We start from the raw sequence: 16,119 nt of genomic DNA on the forward strand, positions 1-16,119 counted from the left end.
CATCACAATAGAGTGTCTTGTGATGTTAGGATATAATTATTGTTTACTCTTTTCAAAATTGTGTTCAGTACAGTTGTAAAGGGGAAAGCCATACAAGTCAAAACTTATTGCCCTTCCTTGGATTGCAAACTTGAACTGCAAACAACCAAATGCATCCTTTTCCAAACGTTTTTGAGCTTCATGGAAAAGCATACCTCTGCGGAGTAGAAATAAACATCTCTTGTACATTTATAGTTGATCCTGTGCAAATCACCAACTTCAGAATGGTAAAACATTTAAATATTTCCACCACTATATATGATGGTCATAGTTTGCCTTTTTGGTAGCTAACTGGGATAAAGTGTTTTTTGTTCTGCTGGTTTTCACTCTTAGTTGCAGAAGCATTTCAGACCATGAGGTAAACTTCATGCTGTGGTCACTTTAGATTTGAGTGGTGTTGCTTTGGATGAATTTAAATTTCTGAATGACTTTGAGAAAAGCAAGGTCCAAGATTTTTGTTAGGAAAACATACTCATTTGTGAGATTGGAATTATAACATTATTTGTTAGGGTAGAGTTCATAAACAACAAAAGGAGTAATTTACAACTGCAAGTGCAGTGAGCAAAGTGCAATATTTTTCTAGAATTTGAAGTTATAAGGAGGATCTGCCTGATGCAGTTACACCCAATGCAACTAAAATTAGTGCAATTTTATGCTCACTATGATGCGAACTGGAAACAAATGCATTGACATTTTTTTAAAGTCTGGCATAATTTCCGGCATTTGTTGACCCTATAATTTTGCTGTAACTGTGTTGCGCCTAGTAACACAGGCCGCTGTGGGATCCCTGGATAACACCTTGCTTGGAGGTGGCAGTAGGTAGCTCTAGGGTTCCTATGCTTCAACAGGTGCAACTGTGACTGATTGATGCAAAGTGCAACTATATAAAAGTGCTAAGAGCTTCCATTGATGCAATCACCTTTAATGAATGTGATTTTTTTTTTTATTAGAAATGTGTGTGACCACAACTGTCACAGTCATACATGCTGCCCTTTGGCTCACTAGTTTTTTTGTGGAAGTAATGTGTCATCCAAAACACCATTTTCATTGACCTTTATGCCAAGTCTGTAGTCATTGATTCATATATAGAAAACATACCACAATAATTTAAAAAGATGCAGCATCCTGCTCTGCAATTATATGCATTTCTTGGTAATGAGAGACTTTGTGCATACATTGTGTAACAACAGCATGTTTAGGGTACACCATGGAACTACATATGTATCCCAGTATAATGGCTTGATATACTTCTTATTTGATTAGAAGATCAATGGCAATGTTTCTTTAACAATTTAGAAATGTAACAATGCAGGTAAGGTATGTGACATAAGCACTGCACAGAAATAAAATAGCACACTTAGTATATGTCAGTCCTGAGCTGTATTTTATTTACATGTACTGTTTATAATACATGTAAAATCATAGGGCTGTATCTCCAGAACCTCCATGATACTCTGGTATATATACCCAAGTATAACATATTACACTCGCTACAGATTCTGAACTATTAGGAAATTGCTATAAATAAATCAAACCTTGGGAGACTGCTGCCTATTAGCTCTCATCATTGTCTATTGATCCTCATAATATTACAGTGCCCCAAGAGATAATTGCCTATTATTTCTCATCTTGTCGGTACATGTAGCATTCTTGGGAATTTGGAGACTGCTAAATTAGGATGTTTCTTTTCTTTATCTGTACACGTCAAAGAATTGTAACAAACTTAAAATTAAAGGTTTTAATGAAATGTATGTGATTCAGTGGTTTATTGGAAGAAGCACAGCATCTAATCATTTAAACCTGCTTTTAATTGGACAGACAAAAAACTAATTGTGCTGCTTTTGTTCATATAAAAAAGCGAAAACATAATGTACAGATGAAGCGCCAGTTATCCCAAAACTAAGCTAATTACAAACAGGACAGCTTGTGTTATCTCGCATCATCTCCCTGCAGTGTCAGGGGGAAAAGCCTTCTTAGATTGTAATTCTGTTTTCAGACAACACGTGGTTCCTGGAAACGAATGTGAACCTGCACAGTATGGAGGTCAACTTTTGTTCGACTCTAAGTTTCTCCTACCTTATCTCTTTACTCTTTTTCTGGAATGTGGAAAGTGCGAAGAGTGTTTTACATGACTCCTTGATACCAGCAAATAGAACACTGCTCTCTGCTGTATGCTTGTAATGGGGGGCAATTAACAGTCATATGAAAACGTTTGGGAACCCCTCTTAATTCTTTGGAGTTTTGTTTATAATTGGCTGAGCTTTCAAAGTAGCAACTTCCTTTTAATATATAACATGCCTTATGGAAACAGTCGTATTTCAGCAGTGGCATAAAGTTTATTGAATTAACAGAAAATATGCAATATGCATCATAACAAAATTAGAAAGGAGCATACATTTGGGCACCCCAACAGAGATATTACATCAATACTTAGTGGAGCCTCCTTTTGCAAACGTAACAGCCTCTAGACGCCTCCTATAGCCTTTGATGAGTGTCTGGATTCTGGATGGTGGTATTTTTGACCATTCGTCCATACAAAATCTCTCCAGGTCAGTTACATTTGATGGCTGCCAAGCATGGACAGCCTGCTTCAATTCATCCCATAGATTTTCATTGATATTCAAGTCAGGGGCTGTGACAGCCAATCCAGAATATTGTACTTTTTCCTCTGCATAAATGCCTTTGTAGATTTCGAAGTGTGTTTAGGGTCATTGTCTTCTTAGAACAGTGATCCCCAACCAGTAGCTCGCGAGCAACATGTTGCTCTCCAACCCCTTGGATGTTGCTCCCAGTGTCCTCAAAGGAGGTGCTTATTTTTTGAATTCCAGGCTTGGAGGAAAGTTTTGGTTGTATAAAAACCAGGTTTACTGCCAAACAGAGCCTCAATGTAGGTTGACAATCCACATAGGGGCTACTAAATGGCCAATCACAGCACTTATTTGGCACCCCAAGAACATTTTTTATGCTAGCGTTACTCCCCAACTCCTTTTACTTCTGAATGTTGCTCACGGGTTCAAAAGGTTGGGGATCCCTGTCTTAGAATATCCAACCCCTGCGTAACTTCTACTTTGTGATTGATACTTGAACATTATCCTGAAGAATTTGTTGATACTGAGTTGAATTCATCTGACCCTCGACTTTAACAAGGGCCCCAGTCCCTGAACTAGCCACACAGCTGCACAGCATGATGGAACCTCCACCAAATTTGACAATAGGTAGCAGGTGTTTTTCTTGGAATGCTAGAAAAAGATAGGAATATTAGAAAAGATACCGGGCCTAATTTTCTAAGGTGGCTACAGTCCCAAAATTGTGCACAGTATACATAAGAAGTATTCATTTACAGTTTACTGGGGGCAAGTGCTTGTCTCTTACATAGTACACACTTGCACCCAAGGGAATCCTGCAATTAATTTCTCGATCTAAACTCTGGATACAGAGTGCAGTGTCAGGAGCCCCATGCAAGTTCTCTTAGTACCGCCTACCATAGTGTTTTATTGTGGTCTGTGCCTCCTGCACATCCCTAACTTGCCCATTTGAATGATATACAAGTTAAGTGGGGAGAAGGGACACCTGCTAGCCACCTCAGGCCATCCTACTTTGTTAGTGCCCTATTCAATCTCTGCACACCAAAATGGAGCACAAATGCTTGCATCCATTCTGCAAGAGCAGAATGCAAATTGTGATTTATTTTTCAATTAAACCAACAAGTCATTATGTCTATGCACATGCTGTATTATGCCTATTTATATGCTAATGCACCCATATCTTCAGTCCCTGCAACTGAGGTGCAAGGTGCAGGAGTGCAATTCAAGGGCATATAAAATTCCATTTCCCACCCCAGTGATGCTATAATTTCCCCTTTTATTTTAGAAAAAAAATTGTTTGTTTTTTTATTTAATTAAAACATGCTAATTTTGACAAATATCTAATAAGTAATATTTAATATTTAATTATCATAATATATTTTAATTCAACCAATTTAAGTATGGTAAATCAAGCAATAGGTTTTTTTGAGATACACCTTGAATGAATAAATTCCTCTTAGCCTTTTAAAAGCTCTAGATGCATGAATCCATAAAGCCAGGTTACCTGACTATAGCCCAATTATGCAGCAAAAAAACATGTTTGAAAGCATGCAGCATGTTTGTGCAGGAGTAGCAGGGTTAAATAATTTTTCTGGAGAAGCTGCTTATAGACAAACTAGAACAGTCATTAAGCATGGATGATCTCTGTTTGCCACCAAAGAAAAGATAACCTCCAGAGTTTAAAGTGGGTGCCGGATAGAAGTCTCAGCTCTTTGAGAAGAGTTTGACAGACCCTGAGTGTGCTTGAAGGCAAGAAATCTAAGAGTAAAAGTAGAATGCAGAGAGACAAAGAATGCTAAGAGGAAGCCAGAAGGCGGATCTATCCCCAGCAGACTTTTTCCAATTGAATTCAAAGATGGACCATCAAGTGAATTGTTTATGCTTTTGTTGTGGTAAACCCTGTAGGAGTCAAGTTAAGTAAGGCAGCGTATGCTGGATTGTTATGCCCAAAGAAATAAAAAGTTGACTTTCTTTGTTTTCGATAGATGATGACAGATTTCATCTTGTACAAATAAACATCTCTGTACCAAGCTCTAACAAGCTTAATGTACAGTCTCCCCGCATAAACAAACACACATTTTCAATTGTCATTCACAACGTGCATTTACTTACAGTGACTGTTTTAGGAATCACTACCAGCATATACATTCCCAACTTCAGAATACATATAGAATTCTTCTTTAAAATTAAAATAATGCGTCTGATAAATGATGTTTGTAAATTGGTCAAAAATGATCGATAAAATCTAAATTCATCTAAAACCTACATAGATTTCTACTTAGAGGGGGATATTGATCTGATTTTTATGCCACTTGTGATTTTGCACATTTTTCACAACTGTGAATATTTAAAAAGCCTGCAACAGTGCAAATATACAGAGAAAATATAAAATTATATATGTTGTGTGTGTGCCTTATTATTTTTTACAATAATTTTTGTTTCTGTATCAAGCAAGTCCAAGGCTTTTTCTTTCTACAGTTTTATGCATTATACTGTAGTTAAAGGGGAATTCAACAAAAACATAACTTAAGCTTTTTGAAAAGTAGACATAATTTCAATTAACTTTGAAATATAGATCAATTAAAAAGATATGCTGACTTTCATGATTGTTAATGGTCCCCTAAGCTTAGCCCCCTGCTGATCTGTCTGACTACTTTGCTGAGCTGGCTGACTACTGTTACTTTGTATCAACAGCCAGCTGTCCTCTGCCTGCATCCTCCAAACCCCACAATTCCCTGCACATGTGATTCCAATAAGGAATGGAACATCACAGTGCAATGCATTGTGGGTTATGTAGTTCCTGCATGTTGTCTGTAAGATGTGGAGAAGTTGTTGCAATTTGTAACATCAGTGTTTAGTCCCTCCTTCCCTGCCAGGATTTAAAATGATGTAGAAAGAGAAGAACTGTTAACCAGCTGGATATCAGCATAGAAAATGGCATTTATTCATACTTTTTAAAGAAACAGGTAACTGTGATGGGCAAATTAGGGGTTTCTGTGTTGTGTGGGCCTCTTTATCAAATTTTGGTTTGGAACCCGGAGTTCCCCTTTAAAAGAGAGTACTAAAAACAACACAAGACTTATATTCACCATTCAGGCAGGCAACCTTATTCCATTGGCATTGGAGTGCCCCATCCTCCCAAAATTATTTTTTGTTATCTTGGAGCAGGACTCTCCTTGGCCATGCCTTCCAGAGCACATCTACAGCACAGCCCTGCATGCTCAAAGGACATGTACTAGGGAAGACCCCAGACAGGGCCACCATCAAAATCTTTCAGCCTCCCCATGAACCCAAACACATAAAACTAAATTTTTGGCCACGTCTCTTGTGTTTGCTACACAAATTAACAAGCACTTTTCCACTGCTGGAAAAGTCATGTAGGAGACACGTATATACTGTAATTCAGTAAATAGATCCCAATATAAGCAGCTGATATTAATAGTTAGTAAGCAGACCTTATAAATAGTTCCATAAATCAATTTGCTAATTAACAGTCAGTTTATTGCGGTCAGTGAAGTTTGGCCTACGTCTAAACCTGACCATTATAGATACTCCTGTTACATTAGTTTGTTTGACAGTAACATTAGATTTTGCATAGCTTGCATAAATTGCATACTTTTAGGGGCCAAATGATCTTGCTACGGGGCCCAATAACAAGTCAGTATTAGTTTATATAAATAGTAAAACTAATGAATTATAGTGCTACGTCAGTCAGTCAACTAATGTGTTTTTAATTCATTAAAGTTTACCCCTGTCTGCCCCTGTTAAGCTTCTTTGCATTGACAATTCTTGGGGGCAAATTTACTAAAGGGCGAAGTAAATAACGCTAGCGAAAATTTGCCAGCGTGATGCCATTTTGGCACTTCGCCGATTTACTAATGGTCCCTGGCGTAATTTCGCTAGTGAAGTAGACAGACTCTAGCGGTGCTTCGCACTCTTACGCCAGGCGAAGTTGCGCTCTGGCGAAGGGACATAACTACGCTAATTCACTAAGTTGTGGATTTTACTGAATGTTACCTCATGCGCCAGACTTTACTTCACCAGCTCAGACCAGGCGAAGTGCAATAGAGTAGATAGGAGTTTCTCTAAAAATAGTTTAAATTTTTTCTAAGTCCCAAAAAACGCTGGCGTCTTTTAATTTTCTCAGGGTGATAGGCTGAAAAAGATCGTAATTTTTTGGGGGTACCCTCCTTCCCCCCTCATTTCCTAACAAATGGCACCTAAACTATACAGTGGGCACATTTATAGGGCAATATAACAACTCTATTTTATTTTATTAAGGTTTCCCGGGCTTATGTAGTGTAATGTATTTGTTGCAGCATATACGTCATTTGTACTTTAACTTGGCGCCGTATGCAAATTAGGCATCACTAGCGTAACTTTGCTTGAAGAATTAACGCTATCGCAACTTCACTACCTTTCGGCTCCCTGGACGCAACTTCAGAGCCGAAGGTAGCGAAGTTGCGAATTGAGCGAAGTGTTGCGAATTGAGCGAAGCCATCGCTGGCACAACTTCAGAGATAAGTAAATTTTTCTGCCTTGATTTGCAAATTACATAAGAATACACTTCTATGTTAATTACATTAAAGAGCAAGTCAACCCCTAAATAAAAAGTTGCCTAATAAAAGAAAACATAATTCTAAGCAACTTTTCTATATATATTTGTTACAAATGTTCAGTGCTTTTAAAGTTACTTGTAAAAACAACTGATGAGGGGCATGGCTTGGAGCTTCATATGAACAGCAGCAACTGAAACTTGCTAAGTGCATGGGCTCACTAAAACCAAGTTATTTCACCGCAACACGGAGCCTTGGAATGAATATTGGGAACCGTTACCCCAGCAACATCTAATGGGGTAGAACAAAGCCCATAAGCAAACCTCAGAATTCGCCGCTAAGCTGGGAACTTTGCCTGGGAGAATGATGTCTTTCAAAATGGTGGCAGAGGCCTGTCTCCGTGCTTTCCCGCTGGATCTGTCTCTGAGTCGGAACAAGCACAACCACCCGAGGAAACAGATCTTCTATTTGAGATAAGAGCATCGAAAGACACATACACTAACCTTATTAGCACCAAAACTGATGAGATCAAAATCGATCCACTTTTTCAATGAAAGAAAGGAGAGCACTCACCCGCATATTAACTGCTGATAATTATTTATTATTCACACTGCTTAACACATAGGTGCCTATGATTACGTATCCATTGATACGAAACGTGTCAGGACTATTGACTTTTAACGAGATGAAATAAACTTTTTCTTTTACCTCACTGGCTGGCTGCAGGAGTGCGTGCTTTTTCTTCTGATGTGATTTATGCCTCAAGCTACGGGTTCGGGGCGCAGCTAATGGATTTGGTGAGTTCACCTACTGCTGACTTTACAATCATATTAACCTTGATTGAACTAAGTGTTTGAAGTGCTGGGCCTGGGGTTTCTACACCCAGGTCACTTCGCCCTAAGGGTGAGCTATTGTTTCAAAATGTGTATAGTAGTTTTGTGCTTGAATAGTATTCTTATGTAATTGTGACCAGGATTAGAGCCAACACATTTTCCCCACATGAGTCCTAATAAACATTATCAGAAGGCATTGAATAGTGAGGAAGATTTGTGGGGAATTTCTCACAAGGAGCATTTGGAAACAAGTTGAGCTGTACAAATATAAGAGAGTTCATTCTCCTCTTTCCTCTACACGCGCTTCAAAACATGTGCGAGTCCTTTTTACCTTGGCACCATCGCATGCGTTGTGAAATTCAAATATTTCAAGGGGCCATGGCCAAATACATACTGCCCAACGTAGGTCTATTTTCAATAGTTGCTGGGTGCGATTTCAGTCTGTCTTGCCTGTTCCTGAACTAGCCAGTGCCTGACAATTCCTAGTTTGCTGCCTATCCTGACCTCTTCCTGTTTATTGACCACTCTCTTGGATCCTGTTTCTATACTGTGATACTGTTGGTTTTGACACGGCCTGTGACCCTGACTATGTTCTTGTCTCCTGATTCTGTACTGCGCAGCCTGAATGGTATAAACTCCGCCTGTGCTTTGACCATGTTTTCTGTACCCCATCCTCCTAGTACACGTTTAGTACATGTTTGGTTCCCTTGTCTGTACAGAACTCTCCCCTTGGTCCTCTCACTATAAGACCTGGCAGCATCTGAGTAGCAGAGGACTCCTCCTGAAGCGAAAGGGGGCTGCTATAGCCGTCACCAGGACCAGCCGTCACAGACTTTACTTCTGTGTTGAATTCCACAAAACTGGACAGTTGTTAAAGGGCAGGTCTGTGAACTTTTCAGGGCTACCATAAGAAGGTTTAGCAACAGAGCACGTATTTATTTAAGAACAATGCTGTACCTCTGTGGTAGCTTTGTGCTTTTAAATAACAGTTTTGTAATTTAATTTGCCAAATGTGTATTTTCAAACTTTGTTATAATCAACTTTTTCATATATGATCTGACAACTGAAGACATTTTGTACTGAAAATAGAACAGAAAGCATTTTACTCCATGAATAATAAAATAGGCCCATACTGCATGTCATGGTGTTAGAGTGGCACTGAAACTGAAATCCCATGAAATGCAATGAAAATATAAACGGCATTATAGCTACAGTATATAGAGATCGAATTTAATATATTGCTTTAAGTTGCAAAACCTCTTTTTCTCATGTGACTGCAATATCTCTTGTAAACATTTTATCAGCCTTCAGAATGATTTCAGAGTATAAATAATTAATTTGTTTTACTGTATTTTTTTTAAGAAACGGCAGAACTACAGTATGTCCCTTGCTTCAATTCCGTGTATACCCAGTAGTATGAAGTTGACTAATAGATTGGGAATTCACCAACGTCTCTCTCTCATTAGTCATTTTTTTCTACTATTGATTTTAGTACCTCCTAATTGTTCGCTTTATATATATATATAGATTCCAGGGACGTTTATAGCAATTCATTTGACTGTCTTACTAAAGGAAATGGCTAAACTATCTATTATACTGGAGTAAAATTGCCAAGGTCAAGCAAATTCCAATAACTGGGATTATGTATAGGTATATCCTCAGAGGATGCCATGATAACTGTCATTCTTCTTTATTTCATAGAGGTCAAACACTTTGAAACTTCAGGCCCAGATGAATGGCTTTAATAGATGCACCAATAGCATTTATATTGGATTGGTCCTTACTTGATTGATTACCTTTGCTCTGTTTACATTTCTAGCAGAGGATATCAATCTAACAACTATATCATTTGGTTACCTTAATATATTCTAATTTTCTCAACAGGAAAAATTGTAATACATGTAATAAATAAAGAATATTAGACTTACGTTGTTTGTAACATGACAATATCCTTATCTGTATCCAGACAGATAAAAAGGCATATTCTAGAAATTTGCAGTGAAGACGGAATTATGGTGTAAATTGCATAGTAGGCCAAAAGTACAGAACAGTCACAAAAAAGTATGGTAAAAATAATTCTCCAGCCAACTTGAACTTGATTAGACCCATCAAAAGAAGTTCAGTAAAAACCTGCATATACATTTTCAGCTTAGTATTTACTGTAGGCTTGGAGAAGAAATAAGCAAATTATAAAGTGTTTTATAATTATACTTAAAAAATAATTTAAAGGAGAACTAAAGCCTAACTAAAGAAGTAGGCTAGAAATGTTTTGGGCTTTTGTACCAGCCCAAGGTAACCACTGCCCTTTAGCATGGAAGATCTGTGCCTCCAAAGATGCCCCAGTAGCTCCCCATATTCTTTTCTGCTGATTTACTGCACATGCTCTTTGCTGTTGTCACTTACTGAGCTTAGGAACCCACTCACAATATACTGTATATACAGAATATAAATATCACAATATAAGCCTGGTTAATACTTAATACAGATAATTACTACATGGCAGCTCATAAATAAATGCAATTAGCATCATAATTTAATAATCAGCCTTGTAGCATCAACCTATGTTACAGACAACCCTCATTTTCAACTTGTACATTTGCAACCCTCAGAGCCCGCTGAGCATGTGAGTGTCGCAGACACTTTCCAAGATGGTGACTCCCTTTAACAAGTTTGGAGTCCTGGATCATTGCTGCTATTGAGAAGCTGAAACTTTAGGCTTGTACAATAAGTTCAGTACATTAAATATGCCATGTTTAACCAAAGTCATTTTTAGGGTTTAGTTCTCCTTTAAGTGAATTGTGGAATGGTTTAGTAACATTGTATCTCAGTAGCTAAAGCTACCCCAATAGTACAAGATCACCAGATCACAAACTGCTCATGTATTTCACACTGAGAGTACAAACATTTTGCAATAGTTGATCAAACTAATCAATAATTTAGATTGCCGTAATATTTGATGACATTTGTGAACCTTTAAAAATGTTCTCTAATTTTAGATGAATGTGACCTAAAGCATCATATCATTTTCAAACATGTCCTAGTAGATGAAGAAAACCTTGAAACCAAAATCATTATATTTGGTCATGTATTTATTGAAAAAAAAAATGATCAAACAACAAATCTGTGTGTGGCAAAAGTGAATCTTGTATTCAAAATGAATTGCTTAAAGATGCCAAGCAAGTAACCTACCCATTTTGGAATAAACTGCAGCTTTTATAGAGTGTGTTAATGATAATTCATTTTATCTAACAGCCAAAGCTGATATTATTTAAACATTTAAAGTACATTACTGAGTTGCTTGAATGTCTAATTGCAAAAGGCCTCCTTTATTAAACCAAGTCTACGGATAAGAACACAGATAAACAGGAAATACTGGTTTTAATTTTTCATAAAAGGCTGTCACGTATAATTTTTACAACCATCTTGGTCAGATTTAATTATATCAGTTGGAGATCAGGTTAATGGTAGAATTGCCCTGAATCGGCACAAAGCGACACAGCACCATATAAAGTCATTTGTGCTTACAAAACAGAAATACAATATATAAATTGTAAACACAAAGAACTAAAAGCTGAGGATGGGAATGAATACAATCATACTGAGCTATTGGGACCTACAAAAACAATCTATTAGGAAAGAACTGAGTTGTAGGTACTAGTCAGGAGAGAAAGGTAGCAGCTCAGCATTTACCAAGGAAATTATTTCTATGTATGAAGCAGGATTATTTACCAACTGTATCCAGCTACTGAGATAAAATGATAGGACAGACCTTCACAGTGTACCTTTAGTTATATTTGAAAACCAAAAGCCAAAGAAGTATTTCATGAATTTGAACAGGAAAATGTACTTGGTAGTTGCAAAAAAAACACCTTCTTCTGTTTTACATTTAAAGGAGAAGGAATACTACAGAGACAGTTTATTGCCAATAGATTAGCCATATTATTTTAAAAATAATAGCCATAAAATTACAAAAATATATTTATTCTGTAGAATGCTTTACCATATAAATAAACAATCTCTAGAAATGCTTTATTTGTTTAGGAATCAGCTGCCATATTAGCTTGATATGACATCACTTCCTGCCTGAATCTCTCCCTGCTCACTCATAGCTCAGATTACAGGAGGAGGAGGAGGGAGAAGTGAGGGGGAGAGAGGAGCAAACTGAGCATGCTCAAGCCTGTGCCCTGGAAGTTTAAGATGAAAGAAGGAAGTCTGATACAGAATCCCATGTGTATACAATGGAAGGAAAGAAATGCTGAGTTTCTTTTCAGAGGACTCATTACTTACTTAAAATTAAGTACGATTTATCAGAAAGGTCTATATAAATACACCAGGTATTTATATAGACCTTTCTGATAAAGCGTACTTAATTTTAATCTTCCCGTCTCCTTTTAACAACTTAATTTTGTCATATAATACAAAGGCTTTCTCAAATCTTTTCTTATGTATTATCCAGTGTAGCTATTTTAAACAGCATGTGGCATGCCTCTGAACCTGCACCTTTTTGACCCGGATGCCAAGCCTTGGGATCAGCTCCTATGTTATCAAGTCTACTTTTTTGGTAGCTCAAAAACAAATTACAGGGTTATTTATTATCTTCAAATACAAAGCTTGTATTTTAGGTACCTTTTAATAAAAGCATACTACATGGTGGTGGTCCAGTAGAGCACACCTTCTTAGCCTGAAGATTGTAAATCCCCTCTAGCTACGGCTCAGCTTTGCAGCACCTGGGCAGGAGGGACCTTGAGCATTTTGTTTTTAAACCAGTGTCATTTATGGGGCTGGTTGCAATTCTGTTATTATTAAACATATTGTTTCTTCTTGGCCATTGTGGATAAACAAAAGGATCCCAAATTAATTTTAGCTCACTATATCTTTATCTCATTTGTGCTCACTGGTATACTTACATGCTGACAGCTGCCATCAAATTTTCAACCCTAGTCAAGTGTAAAAATAAATGGACACAGTTCATAGAAAGCACTCTTGTACTGTTATACAAAAACATGGAGGAAACAATTTCTGAAAGTGTCATAAGTGTAATCCCTTTTATGTTAATTTACAGTGCATACTTAAATTACTATAAATTTATAAACCTTCTTTAGGTATAATACAAAGGATAATGCCCAAAGCTACTGATTAGGAAAGGACGAATGTGACCCGTCTTGCTTCGGCAAAAATCAGCAAAACTATAAAAAAAATTCAATAGGCATTTTTCCCATGACAGTTTTTAAATTTCATTCATCCCTACTACTGATGTTTAGGGGACAGCAGTTAACACGATCTAGTAGTTTGACAGGTTCCTAACTGTATTAGTGAACAAAAATCCTAGATGACTAGAAAAAATACACATGGACACTGCTGAACTGGTTTTGTTTTTTAATCAAGCGTAGTACAGGTATGGGATCCGTTATCCGGAAACCCATTATCCAGAAAGTTCCGAATTACGGAAAGGCTGTCTCCCATGGACTCCATTATAATCAAGTAATCCAAATTTTAAAAAATTATTTCCTTTTTCTCTGTAATAATAAAACAGTACCTTGTACTTGATTCCAACTAAGATATAATTAATCCTTATTGGAAGCAAAACCAGCCTATTGGGTGTATTTAATGTTTACATGATTTTCTAGTAGACTTAAGGTGAGAAGAACCAAATTACGGAAAGACCCGTTATCCAGAAAGCCCCAGGTCCCGAGCATTCTGTATAATAGGTCCCATGCCTCTACTGGCACTCAATAGCACTTGCAAAAGGGGAATATCCTCTACGTGTTTATTGTGTCATACAAAAGTTCACAATGTTTCGGGGGCTGGCCCCTTCGTCAGCCCTTCTCCAGACTGCTGCATGCCCCGACCACTACAATGAACCTGAAAGAGAAAAAGCAAGAATGATCAGCATACTATATTGTAGCAGTTTAAATAGGATTGGTTAAAAAGGCAGATGCAGCAATTTACATGTTTGCGGACCAAATAGACTTCTAATGGCTTGATAACAATCCCCTACATTAAGTAGCATTATCTGCAAACCTCAAAGGGCATGTTATATACATTAGAACCTATTGTTTGACCCAAGAAACAGTGTAATCCAAAGAATCCTCACCCCTTGCTCACCCTATGGCCACAACCCTGATACACATTTCACCGTTCAGCTAGACAAAAGGCTGTGTCTAGGTCTGAAACATTGCTATTTGTCACAGATAAAAGCCATTATTTCCAAATAAAGGGTTTTAAAATTCATAAAAGATGATAAAGGGCTGGCACATACCAGATCACACTCCTTTAAGTTTGATGTAGCCTTAGGCTTTATAATGTGTTTTGCTTAATAAATAAAAACATTTTAACTTTTTGATCTAGTATGTGCCACCCCTTCAAAATTCATTGCACTCGACACTGAATGCTTTTTTATTTAAACCTATTGTTTTTAAAATTCATGCCACGGATGGTGCTGAGTTATCTACTACAGTATTGTTAATTGGTTGATGAGTGGGCAACAGGTTAACGAGCGTCTGTCACCTGAATTCAGGAGCGTTGGTGAATGCTGACTATCCGCATTGGTACAAGCTTTACAATTGCAAGGCTCTTTTATTTTTGGCCTGGACAGCCCCATCCGTCTGACTAGTTTTCTCTGGCTATTAATCATTTCTCTTGCATAATTATAATTTAATATTTTACATTTTAAATAGGCTTTATAAAGACGCAGAAGCAACTACTGACATGTTTGGGGCCAAAAAGTGGTGTGTGTTCAAATCATAAAGAAAACAGGGTATTTTGCTTATGCTTCAAATAATCACAAACAACATATAGCAAAAATGTAGATGTCCGGGCCTGATCAAGAAGCATGGGTGCTAAATAAGTCCTGCTCCCAGTATCAACCAATGAGAAATTAATTTAACACTTAAAAAAATGAAAGTGCTACAGTCAATTAAACCAGGGGTCCCCAACCGCTGGGCCGCAGACATTCCCGCACTGGGCAGGCAAGCCCAGTGCGCAAAAATGAGGCGCGCCCTGAATTGGACGCGTCCAAATTTGCTGCCGACCCCACCGCCGGTCCTTGCAAAAAAAAAAATACATTTTTGCCCCCGGTCCATAAAAGGTTGGGAATCCCTGAATTAAACTATTGCGATTTAGCACTGCATGTCAGTAAATAGTATAGTCTCTGGTATCCACATACAGAAGTTTAGATGTTTAGCTACTACCTGCTCAATGTGTGTGTGTGTTCCGTTTTGCTAACAATAACTCATCCTTGATACCTGTTGAATATGATATTTTGGAGAGCTGTTCCTTACAAAAAAGGTATAAAATCATGCTGGTGTCAAAAGCCTTAAAGGACAACAAAAGATGATTGGCTCCATGCAAATCATTTACAGATGAAGTGCTATTAACAAAGACAAATAATCCATACTAACACCAGTGAAGAGGTTTGTCTTGTTACACACACACAGACACCTCCAGAAACAGAATTTTCCAAACGTTCGAGTGAGATACTGAAAAGGGGTAACTTACTGTACTTGCAGAGGAATGAGCGCCGGCAGTAGTCTGTTGCTGTCACTAGATATGTACTATCTATACCAGACAGAAATAGTAGTTCCTTTTTCCTGTGTGAATGCCAGGTATTTTATGGAGAACATGTTTCGACTTTGGAAAGATAAGACTAACCTGGGAGCATTTCCTCTGTGTGTCACATTCACCATCTGTTGGTAGCAGTAAAATAAAAAGACATAGCATTTTCTAGTTATAAGTAATGAATGTATTTCTAGTTATAAGTAATTCATGTATTAAATTAAACATGAAGCTTAATCAATTAGGCAAGGTCATGTCTCTCAGTCAGCTTCTAAAGCTAACTAAAAGACCTCACTTAGTACTTTGATCTGGTATCCTTTGTTTAGAATTAATCCTGTAATTTACATGCCTCTGTAACAACAAGAGCAAAGACAGGGTGTAGGACTGAGTTTTTTTTAAAGGCAAGGTATAGGGATATCTCAGACAAAGAGCTATACCTGTTGGTTTGAAAAAGTTATCAGCATGATGCCTGATCATGGAAAATCCAAGTCAGAACACTAGTCTCTAAATTTAAGATCTTCTGATTTGATAAAAGTTCCCACATTAATGGAC

At 37.5% G+C, this 16,119-nt stretch overlaps 1 long non-coding RNA gene across 1 annotated transcript; it reads right to left on the minus strand.

The window, feature by feature from the left end:
• Positions 1-13,746: 13,746 nt before the first annotated feature.
• On the minus strand, positions 13,747-15,695 carry LOC121395253. The gene is made up of 2 exons (XR_005962361.1): positions 15,511-15,695; positions 13,747-13,875 (listed from the first exon to the last, which is right to left on the minus strand). It is a non-coding gene; the product is annotated as an uncharacterized LOC121395253 (long non-coding RNA).
• Positions 15,696-16,119: the final 424 nt, after the last annotated feature.

The sequence above is a fragment of the Xenopus laevis genome, chromosome 6S, assembly GCF_017654675.1.
Source record: "Xenopus laevis strain J_2021 chromosome 6S, Xenopus_laevis_v10.1, whole genome shotgun sequence".
NCBI lineage: Eukaryota > Metazoa > Chordata > Amphibia > Anura > Pipidae > Xenopus > Xenopus laevis.